General features: G+C 41.2%; 1 protein-coding gene across 4 annotated transcripts in view; it reads left to right on the top strand.

The window, feature by feature from the left end:
* STARD13 (StAR related lipid transfer domain containing 13) overlaps positions 1 to 25,207 on the top strand; it is a 147,898-nt gene that overhangs the window by 71,516 nt on the left and 51,175 nt on the right. Inside the window, exon 1 of one of the 4 annotated variants that reach the window (XM_075198985.1) lies at positions 23,492 to 23,651. The exons of the other annotated variants lie outside the window; for them this stretch is intronic. The gene's annotated coding sequence lies outside the window, so the exon portion shown is untranslated. Of the gene's footprint in view, positions 1 to 23,491; positions 23,652 to 25,207 lie in introns of those variants that run through there. 4 annotated transcript variants of the gene reach the window in all.

Here is a 25,207-nt window from a genome sequence, read left to right as displayed (position 1 = left end):
GCTGATATATTATCCTGGTTAGGCGAAAGAAAACTTCATTTTTTCCTCCTCCAAATTACATTCTGGAGCCAACCATATTTGTCATGACTGTCATGATGGCTGACATATCATAACATGGATCACAGGAGAAATAGCAATGGCTAATGTTTCCGGGAGTACTATCACTGAAGTAATTGGTCGTAAACCAGTGCAGTTGGAGAATAAATAGAGCAAGTATTTATAAATATCTCTGACAGTGTGTGACATTGTTGATGACAGTGTATCATTGATGCTGTGCTGTCATGCTTAGGTAAAGAGGAAGTTTGTGTATTCTATTCTTAGCCTCAAGTCCTAGATTCAGATGTCGGCGCGTGTGTGTGTGTGTGTGTGTGTGTATGTGTGTGTTATTACCTAGACTGCTATAATATACAAATCTGGAAACAGTGAGGGCACTCCCTATAAAGTTATCATTAATGTAGTATTGGTATGCAGACAAATGTATCTATAGAAATGTGTGTGTATATGTGTATATATATATATATATATATATATATATATATATATATGTATATATATATATATATATATATATATATAAATATATATATATTTGGAATCTGCGTGCTGTACTTGATTTCTTGGGTTTCATATTGAACTATTCAGCTTTATCACTCAGTATTTTCATAGTTTCTTTTCTATATAAATATGAGCTTTGTGTAACCTTTGCCACAAAATTACCTCTTATATACATTTTATAGGTTATTTGCAAGGCTAGGGTTACATGGGCAATTCCAGTCTCTGCCATTCATTATCATGAGATTAATAGTTTAAAAATCTACAATGTGACATAATGCAACATAATTATATAATTAATCTCATGAGATAAATCACACAAAGGAAAAAAAAAACTACCTGCGTTCTCTATTTCAGTGAGCCTGCTGAATCAGTAATTAATTATATTATCCCATTAAACTTTATGGAATAGATTAATTCCCTGAAGTCCCTGTGAAGCAATTTAATTGCAGCATTGCGCAAATGAGGGAGATTGTCGCATTACAAAGTGATTAAAAATCGCCTGTGTTGTAGAGCATATAGGAAAAACAGGTTTCAAAATGATTAGTCTGTTATAAGACAAACCTCTTGAGATCATGCAACTAAAATCACCCATATACATTAGCCCTAACCAAATGTCACCTTTAAAGAGTCATTAAGCTTCCAATAGAAGTGTTCAATGCCTAAACCAATCTCTGCTGTTTTATGAATATATAGAAACACAATACAAAGGCTCTTGTTGGTGTATTAAACATATAAAATTGCATTGTATGCAGGGTTCAAAATATTTGCACCGTCTGTTGGGAGGGGTTGGTCTGATGGGATGCGTTCCATACAAAAGACCACCTAGTTTTGCACTAACATTAAAAAATTAGATTTCATTTTGCAGAATGGGATTATTGAAATGACCTGACTAGGATTGAAGGAGGAGTATTAAGGGACGCAGTTCCTGTTTTACATGTAGGCACACAGACCTTTCCGCTTCGCTAATGGACATTATAACTCTCCAGCTGGTCAGAAGTGCCAGAAATCCACCCTTGTGTTAATTGGACCCATATTACACCATTTCTTGGTGCACTTTGACCAATCTAATAAAAACCATCAAACCTACCAATGTGATATATGTAATAAAGATTATTCCAATCTCTTGGTATACACATGGTTTATTTAATTAATAAAAGATAGAACTAAGCGATGAACTGCGCATATGACACCTTATCACATAGCAGGCTTTATAAACCACCACAGATAATAATAAAAAAATTGAACACATGTAGGACTAATTGATCATGTAAAAATACCCACAATTTATTCAAATAACATATACTGAATAGAAACATAAATTAATATGAATTAAACAGCAGCATACATTTAACATCACTAGGAGAGTTTGTTTCTCTAATAACCAACCAGATATTAAAGATATTATAATGAGTGGTAGAATGCTTCAAAAGTTTGGAGTTAATGTTAGGCTTATCTTTATCCAATATATAGTAATTCCGTATAAGAAATATAGAAGGTGAGAGCGTTCAAATATGGGTAATATGGTTCCTAACAACAGCGGGAGAACCAAGCATGAGTGAAGTTTGGTGATCCACACATCCTACGGAATTCAACCACAGTAGTTCGCCATTAATTTGTATTCAGCTGTTATCAAAAACTCACCCCGAGCCAAGAGCTGGATGAAAGAGTCCTCCGTTTGTATGCTCCTTCCTCACTGTGTATCGGCTCGCTGACGATTGCCAATCAGGGCTTCCTCTATGGTGCGCACCAAAGTTACCGTCTGGACAAATACTTGGAAGTTATAAGACAGTTCCTCCATATAATGGCTAATAGCCAGCAGTTTCAGAATAAGCTAAATACAAATGCCGATGTTGCCACTACTTAAGTGGCAACATCGCATAATCATTAAGAATCAGGTGGTAGGGGCTCTTTTTGGTGAGCTTACCTTGGACGTCTGCGCTTGACAGGAGTTTCTTAGGGATTGGTGCTGCCGTTACGGATTCTTCGGGTGTTCCGTTTTCTGATCTTGTTGTTTGTCTTTTTGTTTTTGCCGTGGCGCAACCTGGGGAGAGAGAAGAGAGAAAAAAAGAGGGGGGGGGGAGAGAGAGAGGGGGGGGGGGGGGTGGGGGGGCAGGGATGGTGTGTGGAGAACACAGTACAGGTCGGTACCAGCAATATACTCCTGGGGCTTGATGTAGGTTATAGCTCTTTTGCTGGTGTGGGTCTATAGCTCTTTGCCCTGTTTACAGCCCTATTTGCACTGTATATTGTGGTGGTTAGGTACCTCCTGTGAGGGATGTGGCTAGTGGTATGAGGGGGGGGAGGGTTAAGGAGCTCTTGGTTGGCTAGAGCTAGTTATAGAGGCAGTATGTTTTGTGATAGCCTCTTAGTTATGTGCTGTGATGCGTTCTACTTGTGTTTGAAAGTGGCACTTAAATTGACTATGTGTTTTTGCAAAAGGGAGGGGGGGGGGGTTTGCGTGAGTTGCGGGTGTGATTACTTTTGCTCAGGAAGCTCTTACAAGAGCAGTTTGGTAGTCGTCAGGCGGGCTCTCTGTCCTGTAGTACGGGCGCTGCAGTCAGAGGGTTTTGTAGCGTATCCCGAGCAATATCGTTACTGTAGTCAAACGGGTTTGCTGGTTAGCCTGAAAGCGCTTGCGCCGGACTTCCGGTTTTGGTGGAGCGCACTCTGCGTTCCACTGTGGGCTCAGTTTTTTCTTCGGTTCTCTGCTTTACCCTTCGATCCTGGAGAGTTGTGAGAGTTGTGTTTTCCAGGGGTAGAGGTGAGTGTTCAGGGAGTCGCTTTGCGGGGTGTCCTTAGACTTCGTCAGGGATGTGGCTTTACTGTTTCCTTGTGTTTTTATACTGTAATGGTTTTCCGGAAAGGGAGGGGGGAAGGAGCGGGGAGGGGGGGGGCGGGGGCTCTGGGACTGGCGGGGGGTTGGATGTAAGTTTATTCCGTGGATATTTTATATTTTATATTTTGGATGTTGGTGCAAAATTTGGAGCAGGTTTTATAGGGGTTTTGATCTGTTAGGGGGCCTATACAGTCCGTTATGGGCTGTGCTAGCTTGCTATTGATAATGGCAATTTTTCCAGGTATTGCCTAGTTAAATCTGGGGTTGGGAGCTGGCCGCTATTATATATGCTTATTCAATGGTATTAAGGATCCCTATTACGTGCCAAGCTAGCTGCTAAATAGGGTTAATATTTTATTTTTTATTTTTATTTTTAGGTGCACAACGATACAGTATGGGGATGTTAGTTATTGTGGAGACCTCTGTGCCGTTTGGGGCATAATGTATTGGCGTTTATATGCTTGTTGTCTAATAAACCTTTTGGGAGCTTGCCATTGGGTGGCAGATGGGGGTGGGGAATCAGGTGATGGATATCAAGGGGGCGGACTTTAGGGTTCCGTGCAGTAGGAGGCCGGATTACATGGTAATTAATAGTAAATATCGTTATTATTTTAAGATTAATTTGAATTGTTATGTTATTTTATGTAAATAGGTCCTCAGCGGTATACAGAGGGGAGCTATGTCCTAGGGTATTATTGGTGGAGTGAATAATGGGGGGGGTGAGAAGTTAAGTTTATTTTGTTCCGATTTTTGGTGGATATTTTACAATATTGGCTGGATGGTATTAATGGGATGTTGGTGCAGAATTGGTGCAGATTTTATGGGGGTTCTTTCTGGTTAGGGGGCCTAAACGGTCCGTGATGGGCTGTTGTAGCTTGTTGTTGGTACTGGCAATTGTTTGCCAGATATTATCTGGTTGATTCTGGGGTTGGGAGCTGGCCACTAAAATATAAGCTTTTACAATGATATTGTGGATCCCTGTTTCGTGCCCAGCTAGCTGCTAATAATACACACCCCGCAAAGCGACTCCCTGAACACTCACCTCTACCCCTGGAAAACACAACTCTCACAACTCTCCAGGATCGAAGGGTAAAGCAGAGAACCGAATAAAAAAAAGAGCCCACAGTGGAACGCAGAGTGCGCTCCACCAAAACCGGAAGTCCGGCGCAAGCGCTTTCAGGCTAACCAGCAAACCCGTTTGACTACAGTAACGATACCGCTCGGGATACGCTACAAAACCCTCCGACTGCATCGCCCGTACTACAGGACAGAGAGACCGCCTGACGACTACCAAACTGCTCTTGTAAGAGCTTCCTGAGCAAAAGTAATCACACCCGCACCTCATGCAAACCCCCCCCTTTTGCAAAAACACATAGTCAATTTAAGTGCCACTTTCAAACACCAGTAGAACGCATCACAGCACATAACTAAGAGGCTATCACAAAACATACTGCCTCTATAATTAGCTCTAGCCAACCAAGAGCTCCTTAACCCCCCCTCATACCACTAGCCACATCCCTCACAGGAGGTACCTAACCACCACAATATACAGTGCAAATAGGGCTGTAAACAGGGCAAAGAGCTATAGACCCACACCAGCAAAAGAGCTATAACCTACATCAAGCCCCAGGAGTATATTGCTGGTACCGACCTGTACTGTGTTCTCCACACACCATCCCTGCCCCCCCACCCCCCCCTCTCTCTCCCCCCCCCCCTCTTTTTTTCTCTCTTTTTCTCTCTTCTCTCTCCCCAGGTTGCGCCACGGCAAAACCAAAAAAATCGCATAATCATTGTTGCATTTAGATATTTGCATATAGCGACGCATTTCGCCTGCCTGATGCAAGCTTTCTCAAGCAATGTCAATGTTATGTAATAAAAGAAACAAAACTGACCAGTATGTTAGGATAAAAATGGAAAGGTGACATTTACTTTGTAGTGGTGTTTTCCAGTTTCCACCATGTACATTTTTCAGAGTATCCACAAACCCACCGATTTTTGCACAGGTTTATTCTACCGGGGTGTTTCTGAACACCAGGAAGCAGAGGTGCATTTTGTAATGCATTTGGTGGATAGTTAGGCACACTTGCACAAATAACAATGCAGTATGGGCTTGTGGTTTGTAGGTGACCCTTATAGCGATGTATGGAGATATCTTCTAAAGGGAGAATCATTTATTTTTTTATTTTCTTGAAGGGCTGATTTAATACAGACCATCCAGTATGAACCCACCTGATACAGAATGCTCTGCTCCCATACTTTTCACTGTAGTGGTTGCCTGTGCCAAATGAATGCAATAATGAGAAGGGTGTTTTTGTTTAGTTTACTGTAATAGTAAAATAAGAGGGAATTTCAGGAGCAGAGAATTTTTTACCAGGTGGAAGGATCGTGTTGGAGGCAGCGGAGGGATGGCAAAGGTGGCAGAGGGTTATTTTGTCCCTGGACTGGTATCAGTAAGAGATATCTAAGCAAACTATGTAATGACTCGTCTACTGGGTATGACAGCTTCTATAGAAGCTCCCGGCACTCTGGTTTGTGATTGGCCAGAGCCATCGTCTAATTAAAATTCTAGGAGCCACATGCTAGGTATTACAGTTTCCCACTACAGCCAAGCTTCTTCTCCAGCATGCCAAGAGACAGCACAGGTGAGACGTAATCTACTTGAGTCTACACTGCGTCACCATCAGAGGTGTGGAGTCTTCATTGTGTCAATCCTCAGAGATGTGCAGGGGATCTGAATTGTAAAGTGATGCATGGGCTGCCAGATAGATGCCTGGAATTATATACAACTGTCCATATCTGGTCTTGTTATTTTGTCAAAAATGTATTTTCCTCCTAAGTAAAAATCACACTTTATTATACAAAATACAGACTCTAGAGGGTAAATGTATCAATCTCCACATTCTGCAAGACACCGATATTCTACGCATTTGCATGGCAGATTTAATACGGCACTGTCTTTACAGGCAACTCAAAGATTGCTTTTATCTTACCAGATTCTTGGATAACGTCCCAGCTAGAGTGTAGATTGTAAAGCAGCTCACTCACGTTAATTGCCTCCGTGTACTCAGGAGGTGCGGTAAGGAACTGGCTCCCCCAGCACATGAGTCCACAGAGAATGGTTCATGCACCTTGTTAAAGCCTAAGCTCTGTATTGATGGCAATAGAGTGTGAAGCAGCACCCGGTTTATAGCCAAGACTGAAGTTAGGGATCCAATACCAGCAAACTGACTCTTCCACCAAAGGATAGTATAATGAACACCACATGTATCACAGTACGGTGAGACTGGCGCGTTTCATCATAAAGATGCGATTTCCTCAGATACATATTTATTATTTATATAATCCACATTAAAATGTGCACTATGAATCCCCCTCCATTATTTCTATATTACTTATAGATCTTACTGTCTCGCAGGTTACATAAAGTCTAAATATTTTGTTTTGGAATAAAATATAAGTTAAAACATGAAATCTCAGGTCAGAGGAGTGCAGGTAGATAGGATTTTTTGTTTTAGATAATTCACTTAATTGTACCTGTGGTGGGCTTCTTTTCACCTCGGACTCTGTGGTGGCAGATATAATTCTCCTGCAATTGGGGGTGCCACGTAGGTGTGCAGTTGACACATTTGCTCAGTGAGTTACTGGTTTGGGTAAGCAGCACCAGAGATTTGGGGGTCTGTATAGTGGTCACTATTATATATTCTGTATTGTATAGAATTCATCACAATATTTTCAGTAAAGTATATTTGTAACTAGTGTGGCCTATGTAATATATAAAGTTACTAGTATGGTCTCTGTATTACATAGAAGTCACTAGAATGATCTCTGTATTTTACAGAGCACTATAATGATCTCTGTATTGTACGTAGGTTACTAGAATGCTGTCTGTACTGTATAATGATCACTAGAATGCTCTCAGTATTGTGTATCTGTAACTAGAAAGCTCTCTGTATTGTACAGAGGTGACTAAAAGGCACTCTGTGTTGTATACAGATCACTAGAATTTGTATTGTATAGAAGGGACTAAAATGTTCTTTGTATTGAATGAGTCACTAGAATGTTCAGAGGTCACCATAATTATCTCTGTATTGCGCAGAGGTTACTATAATGCTCTCTCTATTGTATATAGAATACACAAATGATCTATGTACTGTATAGAGGACACTAAAATGCTGTCATCATTGTGTAGTTGTTACTAGAATGCTCTTTGTGTTGTATATTGTCAGTAAAGTGCTCTGTATATTAGTCACTAGAATGCTGTTCTGTATTGTATGGAGGTTACAAGAATGAATTCAGTATGGTTTACAGGTCACCAGAATTCTCTCTTTGTTCTATAGCGATCGCTAAAATACTCTAGGGGGCATATTCAATTAGGTCCAGCTGCACGTGTAACGTGACAATGTGGTACCGCAATATCGCAAATTTCCCTCCGCAGCCCTATGTCAGTGGGAGCGCATATCTGCGATCTTTAGACCTAATTTAATATGCCCCTATGTGTTGTATAAAAATCCATACAGTGCTCTCTATATTATATTATATTATATTATATATATTATATTATATTATATTACATTGTACCGGGATCAGTGGAATAGGATATGCATTGAATACTGGTCAGATAGGGCTACATTGTGTTCAATTATAGGTCTTTGAAATATTTCAAATAGTTACATATCTATGTAAAACAGTGCCCATTTTAGAAAAAACAGGCTCACATGGTTTTGGCTGCACCTATTGTTCCTCTTTGGCGTTCCTAGAAGAGTCTAGGGTCACATACTTCCCCCCCCCCCCCCTCCCACACACACACACACACCCCTCGTCGCCCCCAGGCCAATTTATTTTCTAATAGCAATAACACTTGAAGTGTCCCCAAGGAGAAATTGTTCATAGTTAGAACCTTGCTCCAAATCACCCCCAATCCATCCACCACCCCCACCTCCATACACACACACTGCTTCCACACCTAGACATCTCTATACTGTATAATGCAGAGACCCTGCACATATGTATGCAGTGTAGTATAGGGTGTAAGGTATACTTATGGACTTGTTATACATTACACAGTTTCCTTTTTAAAATTAGATGTATCTGATAAATGGCTAAAAAAACAATGAAAATATCCTGTCAGGTGCACTCTGAACTTTTTTTTTTTATCACATCTCCCAATCCATTTGTTATTTCAATATAGTGCAGAATGTTCCTGTTCCAAGCAATTGCATGTGGTGTTACTTGACATATGATGTCAGCTGCCCCTAAAACCTGGTTTAGATTGTACACTAATAATACCTGTGCATGTAATGTTCAGCCGTGTCTGTTTAATCTTACAGGGTGCATATTGTATTGTCTGGAAGAAAAGGTCCTGGTTTACATCCTGGTTTAGAATAGTTAAAAAAATCAAACCATCTGTTGCTAAGTCCAGATTTGCATTCTTAGCTGTCTAGACAGACTCTCCGATGTACTTTTGTCAGAATTATTTAGAAGTGGCTCATTTCTAAAAACTGGCGCATAGGAAAAAGTTGTTGTTACTCACATATTTGCTTTCATTGTTCCTTAGCACTAGTTTTCATAAATGCCCCAGGCACTTAGTAAATGTTTTTTTGTTATTAGACAGCATATTTTATAAACCTAAATGAACACGAGGAGCCTGATTAATCAAAGCACGCATATTGAACATATTAGCACAGTGACTAATTGGTTAGCACTTCTGCCTCACATCACTGGGGTCATGAGTTCAATTCCCGACCATGGCCTTATCTGTGTGGAGTTTGTATGTTCTCCTCGTATTTGCGTGGGTTTCCTCCGGGTGCTCCAGTTTCCTCCCACACTCCAAAAACATAGGTTTAATTGACTGCTATCAAAATTGACCCAAGTCTCTCTCTCTCTCTCTCTCTCTCTGTGTCTATATTAGGGAATTTAGAGTGTAAGCTCAAATGGGGCAGGGACTGATGTTAATGAGTTCTCTGTACAGCGCTGCGGAATTAGTGGCGCTATATAACTATATGGTGATAATGATGATGAAAGTGTGTTCGTTTCAGAACGCACGTAATTCGGGTCTGCGCACGCTCAAATTCAATAAGGATCAGATCTGAAGATACATGAGCTGATGAATTCGGGTGTAGGTCTGTTCTGCTCTACAACACAAGACACTGCAGGATACGTCCATCGTAGGCTGTAGTAAGGGTCCTTTGTGTTTGAAGAGCAATTGAACGTGGCTGCGTTTGTAGAAATCATTGTTTACATCCCTTGATGAATCAGGCCCAGGTTGCTTAATATTAATACATTAAACCATATATTTTAGAGAATAGGTAGTCAGCAGTGTTTGTATATTTAATGGAAAGAAATGTCCAATTGCTTGTGTGCATTTGTACACCACCGATATTGTTATTTGGACACCATTTTTCATTTAATATACGCGTGCATTTTGTCCACCTGTTTGGGTTTAAATTTGTTGTTTAATTTACCTTTAAAAAAGTTCATCTACTAAGAATTTTGCTTTGTTCTTACCACACACGTTTTTGCAGTCAAATACATTGTTTATTGATGGTAAGTGGTAAGTGTGATATTATTGTCTATCAGGGTGTACATTGTAGGGCACTCGATTTCCAATCATGTGTCAGTAGCAATGCAGCTTTTTGTAATCTCCAGCTCCCTTTACATGCCTATGTAGTACTTACTGTTTTCCAGTAAAATGAATAAAGACCAAAACTTTAGGTTTTGTTCCACTTAGGGGAGGTGTAACGTTCCTCTGATCTGGTGAGTCCCACTGAAGGCTCCAAGGTCCAGTGCCGCTCTCCTTTCTGCTTTTAAGGCAGATCTGCATCAAAAATTCAGCAGCGTTCTTGTCAACTGTTGACAATGCTGAGGTACAATAATTTCCGTAGCTGAAGACATCTTGTGAATTGAGAAAATATTCATGAGATTACAGAGTATCAATTCACCAGGAGCTTGTGACATCACTGAGGTACTCTAAAGCAGGGATGAGCAACCTGATATACTTCAAGGGCCGCGCATTATCCATAATTTCAAGAATGAAAAAAAGGCCGGAAACGACCTTAACAACATTCTTGCAAAAATGCCCACGCTTGCTCCAAAATTCCACCACATGCAGCAAGACCTCCTAGTTATTTCAAAATAACCCCACATACCATCACACTCCCAATTGCCACAAAATGCACCCACATGCCTCCCTTCATGCCCCCAGCATGACACCTAGACCTCTTCACATGTCCTAACGTGCTTCTCAGACCTCTCCCCATGCCTGAAATTCCACATGTCCCTCAGACTCCCCCACATGCTCATCAGACTTCCTTCACATTTCTATCAGATCTCACCACATTCCTCTCACTCTTCCCCCACATGCTCCTTACACTTTCCCCATATGCCTCTCATATCTCCCTCACATACCTTCTCATACCTACCCCACATGCCTTCTCATACTTCCCTCACATGCCTTCTCACACCTCCCCCATATGCATCTCACACCTCCCTCACATGCCTTCTTACACCAACCCCACATGCTTTCTCACACCTCCCCCATATGCATCTCACACCTCCCTCACATGCCTTCTCACACCTCCCCACATGCTTTCTCACACCTCCCCTATATGCATCTCACACCTCCCCCACATGCCTTCTCACACCAACCCCATATGCATCTCACACCTCCCCCACGTCTTCTCACACCAACACCACATGTCTCTCACACCTCCCCCATGTGCCTCTCACACCTCCCCCACATGCTTTCTCATACCTCCCCACATGCCTCTCATACCTGCCCCACATGCCTTCTCACACCTCCCCCACATGCCTTCTCATACTTTACCAACTCTTAATTACTTTTACAGTTTGAGCCTGAAAGGAAAGAATAGAGAGCACTTGGTGCAGAGAAGGTGATGTGACGTGGAAGAATAAGTCTGCTCAGAAGCGCTGGTTAAGGGCTTGCATGTGTAGTCTTACCAGGCCACTGGTGGCCTATGGGCAGCCTGTTGTCCACCACTGCTCTAATGAGACAGTACACTGAAAAATGACTTATATGGAAAATATTTGCTATTGTTCGGTTCTTGAAACTGAGTGCTCTTCCATGACTGAGAAATGTTTCTTTCAAATGTTAATGCTTCTTTAATGACCTTTTTAGTGAATAATTGGCTAGAGCTTTGTTATTTTCTTATGGCAGTATTTCCCACTTAGTTGATTAATAAATGTACAGTAACAGTTCTAAAATGTATTAATGATTGGAAATATGCAGTGATATAAAGATATTCAGCATATGCCCATGTATATTATAAAGCATTTAGAGAAACATGACTATAAACCAAACTTATAAATAGAGCTTGTGTATTTTTTTAAGGAAGTTCTATCAAGCATTACATATTCTTTATCACATATTTTAGCATTTTCTGTTTCATAACACTGTGAACCCCCCACACATCAGTTTTGCAAAATAATCACAAAAATATATAGCTAGCTGCATTTCCGAAGAATCCAGCATAGACATATGCAGATGTCAAATAGTATTTCCCTTGGACCGTGGGAGTCATTAACCTGATTACTTCTTCTGGCTTTATTGGCTCGTACAATGGTTCTGTTTTGTTTCTTCGGTGATGGAACGTATACATCAGCATCTGTGTCGTTTCTGAGAATAGCCTTTATCCAGCATGACTCAATCAACCTGTCTTTAGTTGCCAAAACTTGTTATGCATAATGAGAATGAGAAAATACCACCTTAATTTCACTTACTAGACTGTCCATGTGTCCAGCTACAACTTAGATCTGGTTTGCAGTCACTTGACACATTTAGGTTTTATATATATATATATATATATATATATATATATTTACAAGTTAACCCGTGCATGATACTCATGCATTCTAGTCAAATCAAGCTACTTAAGGTCTTAAAAAGGTTCTTGTCATGTATTTGGACCTAGCCCAGGCCTCCTCAGGGGAAGAGCGTTACTTCCCGACGCAAGCGGCCTTTTTAATGTGTGTTCATGAGGTAAAATTACCTCACGAAAATGAGTTTGACCCCTCAACTCGTAAATTTAGCCTTTACTACCCCTCCCACGGGGGGAAGGGGGGATGATGGAAGTTAACTGACTTGACTATTCTAATTTTTTTGTCAAATAATGTCAGTATACCAAATTTCAGGTCAATTGGATGAGCTCTTTCTGAGAAAATAGTTTTTTCCACACACACACACACTAACGCACGCCTCTACACATGTGTGTTCATGAGGTAAAATTACCTCACGAAAATGAGTTTGAGCCCTACCAAATTTCAGCCCTTTTTGAATTTTTTTTCCCACACACACTAAGAATTTAGTAGGTCAGTGTATAACTCTGCCCAGCAGGTGGCGCTGCAACTTGGCTTTTTTTTTCCACACACAGACAGGCAGACGCCACTAAGCATTTATATATTAGATATATATATATAGAGAGAGAGAGAGAGAGTTAGTGTTGTTATTGTGTCAGATATTAATCTTCCTCCTAAATAAAAATGTGTTATTATACACATTTCCAGACCCTAGGTCTATTTATCAGGTGTACAAGACACATAGGGGATAATGCAGAATTGGACACAATTGCGCCTCCAATCACAGATACAAGTTGCATTCACTAAAAACAACCACAGTTGCGGACATATGCATAGCTGCAACTATCGCAAGATACATGTAAGTCTGCACCAGTAGCATATGCACCAACGCCAGACATACACCACATACACTTACGCCCATGTTTATAACCTTTTTTTTTGCTTGCAAAATACTTATTCATCAATAAAATGTCAAAAATCTCTTAATACAGGAGGACTACCTGTCTTGTGTACGTGAAAAATAAATGCTTAAACATGCACACAAAAAGCATAATATATGCATATTGTTAGCACAGTGGCCTAGTGGTTAGCACTTCTGCCTCACAGCACTGGGGTCATGAGTTCGATTATCGACCATGGCCTTATCTGTGTGGAGTTTGTATGTTCTCCCTGTGTTTGCGTGGGTTTCCTCCGGGTGCCCCGGTTTCCACCCACACTCCAAAAACATACTAGTAGGTTAATTGGCTGCTGTCAAAATTGACCCTAGTCTCTCCCTCTCTGTCTGTGTCTGTGTGAGTGTGTCTATATTAGGGAATTTAGACTGTAAGCTCTAATGGGGCAGGGATTGATGTGAATGAGTTCTCTGTACAGTGCTGCGGAATTATTGGCGCGATATATAAATAAATGATGATGATGATGCATGCACAAGGAAGAAAGTAGCTATCGGGGTCAAGGGGGCATTTGAAACCAGCCAATCATAAGCAAATTTTGCTGTGATTGGCTATCATCTGTTATTTGCACCTAGCCTAGGCCTCCCACAAATAATATGATTTGGACACGGTATATGCGTCTATGTCCCGGTCTGAATCTGTTCACAATTGCAATAGCCTATTTTAGAACGCCCACTTCCCTTCCCGCGAGTGAGAGATGGTTCCCAGAGACGAGACAAGATGCAGGTACATCTAAGAGGGTGGGAGGGAGAGTATTTTGATATGAGATTTGCGATGTATGAAGGTGTGGTTTTGTTGAGGGCTTTGTAGGTAAGGGTGAGTAATTTGAATAGGATTCTGGAGGACACAGGGAGGTAGTGTAGGGATTTGCAATGTGGTGAAGCAGATGTGGAGGGGTGAGAGAGGAAGATCAGTCTTGCTGCAGCATTTAGGATGGATTGAGGTGTGGATATACGGGTGTCAGTAATGCCAGATAGCAGGAGGTTGCAGTAGTCAAGATGGGAGATGATGAGAGGATGGATAACAGTTTTGGTAGCAGGTTGAGTAAGTAAAGGATGTATTCTGGCAATGTTTTTAAGGTGAAGTTGACAGGACCGGGAGAGAGTCTGGATGTGAGGAATAAAGCAGATGGCGGAGTGAAATGTGACACCAAGGTGCCGTGCTTGGGAGACAGAGACAATTGTGGTGTTATTAATAGTGAGAGAGATTTGAGGGGAGGTGGTGATTCTGGCAGAAGGGAAGATAATAAGGTCTGTTTTAGATATGTTGTGCTTTAGGTAGCATTGGGACATCCATGAGGAGATAGCAGAAAGACAGTTGGTTACACGAGATAGTACAGAAGGGGAGAGGTCAGGGGAAGACATATAGATTTGGATATCATCAGCGTAGAGGTGGTAGTGGAGGCCAAATGAATGAATTAGTGCCCCAACAGAATAGGTATACAATAAAAAAGTAAAGGGCCAAGAACAGAGCCTTGTGGGACTCCAACAGACAGTGAGAGCGGAGTATGTACCAGAGGTAAAAACACTAAAGGAGCAGTTCAATAGGTAGGAAGTGAGCCAGGAAACTGTGTCATGAAGGCCAATGGAATGAAATGAGTCAAAAGCAGAAGAGAGGTCCAGGAGAATGGGTATGGAGAAATGACTCTTAGGGCCAGATTTACTAAGCTGCGGGTTTGAAAAAGTGGGGATGTTGCCTATAGCAACCAATCAGATTCTAGCTATCATTTTGTAGAAGGTACTAAATAAATGAAAGCTAGAATCTGATTGGCTGCTATAGGCAACATCCCCACTTTTTCAAACCCGCAGCTTAGTAAATCTAGCCCTTAGACTCTGCTGTAAGTAGATCATTGATCACATTTGTGAGAGCTGTTTCAGTGGAATTTGGGGACAGAAGCCTGATTGCAGAGAGTTGATGATGGAGTGAGAGGTGAGAAAGTGAGACAGGCGTTTGTACACTTATTGCTTAAGTAGTTTGGAGGCAAAGGGAAGGAGAAATATAGGGCGGTAGTTGGAGAGAGAGGCTGAATCGAGAGATGGTTTCTTTAGAATTGGTGAGATGAGCGCATGTTTAAAAGAGGATGGAAATGTGCCAGTGAAGTGGTGAGTTAGAAGTGTAGAGGTGGGCATGCAGTGTAGGAGAGGGAGCGGAGAAGTTGGGAGGAAATAGGGTTGAGGTGACAGTTTGTTGGGTGAGATGATGAGATGAGTGTAGAGACTTCTTCAGTTACTGGAGAGAATGAATTAAGGGTATACTGGGGAGTGTAGGTGAAGGTGGGTAGAGTGAGTGGAGTATGTGGCATTTGGCATGAGGAAATATCTTGTCAAATGGTGTTGATTTTTTCTTTGAAGTGGGGGCAAAATTGGGCTAAGGGTACTTAGGTGTTGTTGTGTATGTGTGAATTTGAGTGCACTGGGGAGGGCATGAGGTAAGGTGAGACTGAAGGAAAGGAGTTTGTGGTCGGAGAGTAGGAATGCTAAATTGATGAAACTAAAGATGGAGCAGTAGTGGGAGAAGACAAGGTCAAGGGAGTGTCCACTGGGAGAAACCAAAGGAAGAAATATGTGAAAGAAGTTTAGTGGTTGAAGAGACAGTGGGATTATCAATGGGAATGTTGAGATTGCCTAGTATGAGAGTAGGCTGGTCAAAGGATAGGAAATAAATGATTCAGGCTGCAAAGTTGTCAAGAAATTGGGAGACTGGACCTGGGGGGCGATAAATGACAGCAACATGAAGATGAAGAGGATAAAATAGACAGATAATGTGGACTTCAAAGGAAGAGAATGAGAGTGAGGGTTCAGAGGGTATGACTTGGAAGGTGCACTATGGAAGGTGGAGAAAGTAGAATGCCTACTCCGCCACCACCTTGTCTGTTTCTGGGTGTGTGGCTAGGGCTGAGGGAGAGTCCCCGTTGGAGAGAGCTGCAGGGGATGTAGTGTCAGATGAGGTCGGCCAACTTTCTGTAATAGCCAGGAGGTTGAGAGATTTAGAAATTAATAGATCATGGATGGATGTAAGTTTGTGACAAACAGATCAGCCTTTCCATAGTGCACAGGAGAGGGAAAGAGAGGGTAGTGGAGATATGTGGATAAGGTTGGCGGGATTGCAAATATGGGGTGGACAAGGTTTGAGAGGGAAAGAGGAGCGTGAACAGAGAGTGGGTTTTGTATGGGGTCCAGGGTTAGGTGAGTTGTCACCAGCAGCCATGAGAAGGAGCAGCGTGAGGAAGAGGACATGTGAGGTGAGGGTGTGAGGTTTATTTCTGTTTATGTAGGCTGGTGAGTGTGGTGGGTGCAGGAGACAAAACAGGTCATATGTGCAGACTAGTCAGGAGGTAGTGAAGGGGAAATCATAATAGGGGATAATTACCCCGATCGCCAGATTTTATCTAGATTGTCAAACGAACACCTTTGACAATCTCCACTTAATGTCATTGATGAGAGCACATAACTCATTTTATAAGCCATTCTCGATGTCTAAGGGAAGGAGCTTCAGTGCATTCTTCTAAACTACTGTGCTACAAAAGATGACTATTTATTAGGCAGTACTAAGCGTACTCAAGTGTAAAATATTATTTAGCTACATACCTAGGGGGACAGTTTACAGGCGGCAGCATAGAAATAATTTTATTGTAAATCTAAATGCTTTTTTACTTTGACATTTGTTTGTTTACACGTTTTCTCCACAAAAACAGAGGAGGAGGTGGAAAAATGGGCATGTGGAGCGTGCAATATTTCATAGAGTACACAAAGCCAGACGCTTCGCCAAGAGCAGAGCCAACTCTGACTATGACCTTGGGCCTTTTGCTCTGCACATAAAGTGCACCTTGTAAATGACTTGCTGTCTAATTTCTACTTAGAAAATTATTATAAAAAGTTTGTAAGTTTTCGTTTTAGGATAATTTTATAATCTGTCTAGAGCTAATGTGCTATCTGTTTCTCGTATAGCCTCGATGGTTTTTCATTTTGCACTATACTGCAAAACAATAGGTAACTGTTTTTGCTGTCTATAGTCCAGAGTCAGATCATACAGTTAAAGCACAATCACAAAACCTTTTTTTTTATATATCATCATTGTCGCTTTAATCAGTACAAGTTTAAAGCAAAAAAATCTTTGTCCACTAGAGGGCAGCAGATTAGCACTGTTTATTCTTGTTAGGACTGAGTGACCCTAATTTATTATTTTATAAATTAATAATATGTATGCTTCATGTAACTAACTTATTGCTCTACTATTATCTACTTGTGATGTATGGTGCTGGATGAAGGGGATTTGTCTCTAATAGTTGGTGGTCAGATATTGTTTATTTTTGCTAATTGTACAAAATAAATTTTGATTGGAGGTTAAGGGGATTTCATATTTGGGAAGCTTTAAAATCATAAATACTTTTCCCATAATCACCCATTTTACCCCATGTGTGCCAGTTCCATCTGAACCTGCCCTATTATGTGGGGCCAAATTGGCCACTAACTCGGTTGTTCAGCAAATGTATGCTGGGTGGTTGTTGCAAGTGTTTAGAGCAATTGTTTAGCATTTACAAAGTAAGTCAATGTGTGGTATAAAAATATAAGTCAGTTATTCTTTCTTGAGACACTGGGGTAAATGTATCAAGCTGAGAGTTTTCCGGTGGGTTTGAAAAGTGGAGATGTTGCCTATAGCAACCAATCAGATTCTAGCTATCATTTTGTAGAATGTACTAAGTAAATGATAGCTAGAATCTGATTGGCTTTTCAAACCCGCCGGAAAACTCTCAGCTTGATACATTTACCCCACTGTATATTTTACACATGCTCCTTATGAAGTTATTGACCATGGCCAAGAACTTCAGGAAGGGTCTGGCAGGATTAAATGTCTGGCTGAATAAAAACAACCTAAAGAAGCAATGAAATGTAATTTTAATAATTAGATATTTAAAATAATTTCACCAGAACTCCCTGCTACACCGCTAATTCTGCTGCCTGATGCAGGGTAATCTCCTCGCCCCCTGAAAGGAACGACCCTAATGTAAATCAACCCTCTAATAAAATAAACATACTTAGTTTCCCTATAAACATTGCTAGTTGCGTAATAAAATGAAAAATCTATTTTGTGGGTTGAATTAGGTTCATTAAATTACGTAAGAGAAAAAAAATTTCCTTAGACAATGCCCCTTCATTAGTTATAATGGTAACAAATGAAAGCCATGAAATAAAATACATATAATACATTAAATATTCTTAGGTAGAATAAAAAAATAAAAAAGTTATTCACGGAAAAGCTGTCATTATGTGATAATGTGAAAATGGCACATATTGATGGGATAACTGCCCAGTTACAATGTCTGACTATGCTTGGGGCAATTAGTGTGGTCAGAAGATGACAGCACATACAGGCCAATATTGGTCACCTTCCAACTAGATTCATGGCCATGCCGGATAAGGATTGGAGCTATTACAAATCCTCCATGATTGGAAGTCATTAAAGCATGTTTGGCCAACATCATTTTTAAAATTGAAATACACCTCTGGCAGCAAAAGGGTTAAAAATAGAATTCTACAAATATATTACCTTGTTGTAGGTGTTGCATGTTTTTGACATTTGGGGCTAGACAGAAGCAACTGGATTGATAATGGAATATTACTTATTACTTAGTTAGCAGCTGATCTGCTAATTACCAGGAGCTACTGCCTGTTTGAGTTAATTAGTGTTTAAAAGCATTATCTAGTCTTACTGCTGTGTCTGGCTTATTTGACCACACACAGAGTTACAGTGAACTGAAGATGCTGTGTAAAAAAGGTCACAAAACTTATTTCTATCAAAACATGCAGCAACATTGGATCAGTATCTTACAATTCAAAGCGTAGATCACAAATAGAACCATTGTGCATATATGGCTGTAATTCCAAGGGCTTATAGTGTTTGGGTTCCCCCGTTCTGGTGTAGTGTCTTCTACTCCATGATGAACGCAGCTTGAAAGTACCAAAAAGATGGAACTCACTGATCTCTGTGGCGAATGGGACAGCGAGCTTCCATATTGACCGCAGGATGGACCATCAACACAGCCTGCATTATTTCTTCACATCCATTTTCTGTCCTGCATTTACCATGGACACTCATGTAGTATAGGACTCACTGTGAGGTACATCCAAACTGCAGCGATTGTAAAAGAACAAAAGGATATTTTATAGATACCGTATTTCCCCATGTATAAGACGCACATTTTTCCCAAAAATTTTGGGTCTAAAACCTGGGTGCGTCTTATACAGGGGTAACGGGGATGCAGGGGGGGGGGGGGCAGCGTTACAGGGGCAGCAGGGGGGGGTCGAGGGGAGCAGGGCAGCGTTACAGGGGCAGCAGGGGGGATCGAGGTGGAGCGGGGCAGCATTACAGGGGCAGCGGGGGGGATCGAGGGGGAGCGGGGCAGCATTACAGGGGCAGCGGGGGGGATCGAGGGGGAGCGGGGCAGCATTACAGGGGCAGCAGGGGGGATCCAGGAGGAGGGGGACAGGCAGAGTGGCAGCGGGGATCCAGGAGGAGGCGGATAGAGGCACAGTGGCAGCGGGGATCCAGGAGGAGGGGGACAGAGGCACAGTGGCAGCAGGGGGGGGTGGCGATTGCAGGGAGAATGTGCTGCCCGGCTGCTCTGATCACAATCAGAGCAGCCGGCCATTACACTCTCCCTGCCTTTTTTTGACAGCTACCGTAATATTTATTTTTTCAAATTTCGGGGCAAAATTTAAGGTGCGTCTTATACATGGGGAAATACGGTAACTAGATTTCAGTTTACAATATAAACTCTATTGAGCAGGATCTTCACATCTGTCTCTGTATTATATGTCACTGTATTGTATTTCTATACTGTATGTTTAGTTACCTAGTGTACAGCTCTGCAGATATATATTTTATAAATAAACAATGGTAACAATGAACGTTATTATTGGTTGCAAAGATTACTAACCCCAGTGCGGCTCTTGTTGATTCACGTTACCCGTTTACAGTAACTCTTCATCTTTTTGCATCACAGTTGCAGCATTTCTTGGACTGATCTGAGCACATTACCCGTTACAACCTCACATTTCACCAGTCCTTTTCCCAGAATATGGCTATTAGCTGTGCAATGATACTAAACCTTCCATGTTGGGAATTTTCTCTCCTGACACTTAACAACAGTACTGGCAACAATTATGTATATTACCGGAAACTTGGAAGAAACTTTACCAAACCTGAGTAAAGCCATAAAATATTTTAATTTAACCCACACGTTGGCAAAACGTTTGCCTGCGTACACACTGGCGTTTACAGTGCATTTTTAACACATATTAAAAATCAAGTAAAAATGCATTTAAACAGTATTGTGTTTATGTAAGTGTTTAATATGTGTTTGTTATGTGTTTAGATACATTTTACAAATGCATATTTTTGAAACATGTATCTAACAAAACAGAATTTGTTATCTTGTTGATTCAAATGTGTTGAAATGCATATGTTAACACTTCTTAGCTGCATCGCACCTTACACGCATGTAAAAATACAAATTTGTACGGTCTCATTCAGTACAATGTGTTTTATCTTAAATGCAGAAAGGCTACTGTACACCTCCCCCCCACCCTTCTCCTAGCTGGAGCTTGGGAGGATGGCACTTATTAATGGAGCTCACCAAGTGGCGGATCCAGGGGGGGGCGATCGCCCCCCCTAGCAGGGGCTTGCTGCTGACGGCTGCACACTGTGCAGGTCCGTTCAGCATTGACAGTATGCTGCCCGGCTGCTCTGATTGTGTTTTAAACACAATCAGAGCAGCTTTAGAAATTAGAAAGGGGGCGGGACCTAAATCGCCCCCCCTAAAATCGCCCCGGGTAGAGCAGTTGCCTAGATCCGCCCCTGAGCTCACCATCTCTAATGGCAGAGGAGGGAAAGTGGGAGCTGGAGGACCAATGATCAAGAGAGCAGCGTGTGATTGCACCTCCCACTTAAACCCACTTGGCTTTGAATTTTGTCTGTGGCTGTGAAAGAAACTGAGGAGCTCCAGGGAAAAAAATCTGCACAGAACAACTCCCAGGGCACCGGATAGTGGGGGTAGGGGGCAAGTTTGTAAAATATTTTATTCAAGTTCGCATGTGTTACATACTTATAGCATGCTTACTAACTTTTTAGTCGGGAGATCCCAGAGAGGAAGTGAAGTGGGAGGATGGAAGGGGGCAAGTGAGTCACACTTATTTGACCGAAATGATGTAATTCACCGCAAATTGTGTCATGGAGGCTCCCATCCTGGGCAGGATGCAGGAGAATCGCCTGCTCTCCCGGGAGATCTATCCGGAATTCTTAAGTAAGAATGGACAAGTATGACTTATAGTTATTAAATGTCTGCAGTTTGTAGTGCTTCTTCTCTGTTACAATAACAGTGTGTTCTTCTCCAGTCACAAAATATATGCTTTCTGAAGAATGTTAGTTACACACAAGTTGTATTTCCCTAGGAAGACTTCTTGATGAAGCCCTGCACAATGGGCAGGGCCGGATTAACCCGAGGTCTAACTGGGCTATAGCCCAGGGGCCTCGGGCATCCAGGGGGCCCTTCAAAGTTTTCAGCAGCATTATTGATCGGTCCGGGGGCGGGGGCGCCCCCAGCCCGATCAATGCTGCTGAGCACTGTCAGTTCAGTCCTCCGTCCCCGGCGCTCAGTAATCTGTTTACTGAGGAGATCTCGCGAGTGAACTCTCGCGAGATCTCCTCAGTAAGGAGCTTACAGCGCGCCGGGGACGGAGGACTGAACTGACAGGTAAGCGCTTGGGGGGGTTGGCGGCGGGTGGCTCACATTGGGGGCCTCACGGGGGAATGGAGGCGCCCTTAGCCCAGGGGCCTCCATTCCCTTAATCCGGCCCTGAAAATGGGGAATGGTTAGAGAGAGAAGGGGAAATTAATTTGGGGAAGGGACTTAAACAGACCCTCTTTGAGTCCCTCATCTATTTAGTTAGTCATCTAGAATATAAGGAGCAAATAAACAGAAGTTCCTAAAGATAACTCACAGTTGTACATCTGTTCCAGATGTGTAGGATGCGCATTTCTGTACAGCCATGCGCATCAAAAATGTGTGTGTATGTATGTGTATGTGTATATATATATATATATATATATATATATATATATATATATATATATATATATACTTGTGGTTGACTTGCTCCTGTACATTTTATATGTAACATGTGACTTGACTTTTGCATTTATTAATAACACTGTCAAAACAATACTCTTTTGTGTATAAGAGACTTCATTATAATATTACATATTATGAGATGTAGGTATACTCTTGCATACACCTGACACAAATGCACATTTTTTTAACTGGACACATGTTGCCACGTGTCCCACTGAAAGTGTGTATGTAAATAGTTTTTTTTTTTTACATTCTTCTTTTCCCTTACATACTTTCTGAGCCCATATGCATCCACATTTACATGAGTCCCATTATTCTCACAATAAGCCCCCTGCTCACAAATCCTGCAGCCATGCTCATGCCTTCCTCAGCAGAGCTGTAAACACACTAGTCCCCGCTGACAGTTTGACAGTACACTCAGATCATGAAGTGTTTGTCAGCGCAGCTGTGATGACAACCTGTGAATGTTCTGGGGATACTTTTCCTGCCCTTGGGGATGTGTTCACTACAGCACCGGCAGGAATATCTCCTGAGCAAGGGGGCCGAACCTACTAGTTGGAGGGGATTATTGTGAAAATATGTTCTGGTAGAATTCCCCTTTAGTAAGGAGTGGGGCTAAGGAACAGAGTTAAACAGTGCTTAGATATGATTATAGTACATCCCTATCTCCGAGAAGCCGAAAGGAGCAAGACAGTTTTTGCATATTCCAGGCTACAAACACAACACTTTTCTTGAGACAGTTTAGTGTTTGTCTTTAATATGATTAAGTTATAATGTATCTATGATTTGTGTCATGTATAATTGGTTGTAATGTATTGTGTTATGGATCATTGGTTGTAATGTTTTGTGTTACGGATTATTGGTTATAATGTTTTATGTTACGGTTTATTGGTTGTAATGTTTTGTGTTACGGATCATTGGTTGTAATGAATTGAGCTACATATTACGTAGCTGGTAAATGTGGGTGAAGTTTCCCTAATCTCATCTCTGACGAAATCACACACTGTTACCATTGTCTATTTTCTTTCTAAACATCTAAAAGGCAGAAATGACAGCGAGTACAGGAGAAGAGAACATAGACTTCCCGAATCATAAATGCTTCCATCATACTGTTGTCCTGCTACAGGCAGCTGCATGGAGGAACTTATAGAATTCCAGCTGTTAGCTGGAGTTCCTCAATAACAATAGGAGGGGCCTGTGGGATTGTGGATACAGTCTCAGCACTGGCTGAGCTGGTAATGATATAGCGCACAGCTGTACACAGCATCTCTCGGAAATACTAGCTGGTAGTGTGGATTGTAGGGAGGCTGCTGCAGGAGAATGGGACTCCCCGGGAAATGATGCAGGACAACAAGATTATGCTGCCAAGGTACTGTTAATCTTATATGTTATTTAGCTTCATCTTTCACTGTGATGTATTATGTCAGGATTCTTTGGGGTGTATTTATTTAGTTGGTGTAATCAGTTTAAGCAACAAAATAAACACTAGCCACTGATGGACAACTCCCATTACCCACAAATGACATGAGTTGTAGTATAGCAAACACCGGATCCCAAATGCTTTCTGTCTTTGTTCTATGGGAGCCAACTGGATTAGCTGGTCAGTACATTTGGATAGAACTAAATGAAATAGAAGCACAGCAGGAAAGATGAATGATCAATATTTATAACCACTTCTGTTTTATTACATGTCAGGAGTTTGTTCATAAAAATCTATTAGGAAATTGCAACAGATTAAAGTTGTACAAACTGTTTAGGAAACATGACACTTTGTTTATATGTGTAGAGTACTAACAATGTAGGTGTTTAGCGTCAGGCAGACTTATTATTTGGAAATATTACTCCTGAGAACTGGTCTGTTTGTGCATTTGTTTGTCTGAGTCTACAGCCGAAGTAGACAACCTATTGCTCTCCATTTGTTGTGGAACTATAAGTCCCATCTGGGACTTGTAGTGCTACAACAGATGGGGAGAGGTTGCCTAAGTCTGCTACATATTTTCTTTTTTGTTACTTTATATAACCATCCGAGACAAGACTGAAACAATACAATACAAGTACATTTTGTTCTTTTTTTAACAATGTATGTTAACGGAGGATTGCTAGTTTAAGATGATGCTTATCAATTACTGGTGTTTCAGACTGAGTTAACTTCTGCCGCCTTCCTTCAGAAACAGTGCAGTAGGAGCTGTGTTACTCATCAGCGTTGCATTCTGGAATATAGAAAGCATTTCAGAACATGACTTCTATAAAAGGTCAGATGTAGCTATAGCAGACATGGCGGCTGATATCATTGAAATTTGACTTTTTAATGATGTTGGTGTTGGTCTAACCTGGCACCAAGGCTAAGATTAATGTTTGTTTTTAATACATATGTTTAATGTTTAAATATTGGACAGCGCTAGATTTTTATTGAAAATGTCTAATATTGAAAAAAGTAAAAAATAAAATGTAAAGTAAAAAGAGAATTGGAAAAGTAAACTATTCACTCTTCTCATGCAGTCAAACACTCACACAAATCAATCCTGGACCGCTTTTCAAGTTCACTCTGAAATGGAAAATCTTAGAAGTCATTGCTGCTCAGAGTTAAATATTTATTCTACAAAATGATAGGAGATAAAGACTAATTGCAGTAGTTTTAGTGCATATGCCTTTGAACAGGCCAGAAGCGTAAAAAAAGAATTGGCTGTAAACTGTAGGAGGGGGGGGGGGGGGGGGATCTCAGTGCTATTACCCAATATGGATGACAAAACATTGTAGCTTGTGTGGGAAAGTGGATCATATCCAATGTCTGGAATCGTTTATCTTCTGCTAAAGTCCTAGGGATGACTGCTTTATGTATTTCACTGAAATGCCTACTGATTACTTGCGTTTACTTGGGATCTGGGAAAGGAGCTAGTATTTGCAGAACTGGAAATAAAAATCTAA

Source organism: Mixophyes fleayi, chromosome 2 (genome assembly GCF_038048845.1).
Source record: "Mixophyes fleayi isolate aMixFle1 chromosome 2, aMixFle1.hap1, whole genome shotgun sequence".
Taxonomy (NCBI): domain Eukaryota; kingdom Metazoa; phylum Chordata; class Amphibia; order Anura; family Limnodynastidae; genus Mixophyes; species Mixophyes fleayi.
The sequence above is the reverse complement of the archived record's forward strand: the minus strand, read 5'-3'. Positions and strand labels throughout refer to the sequence as shown.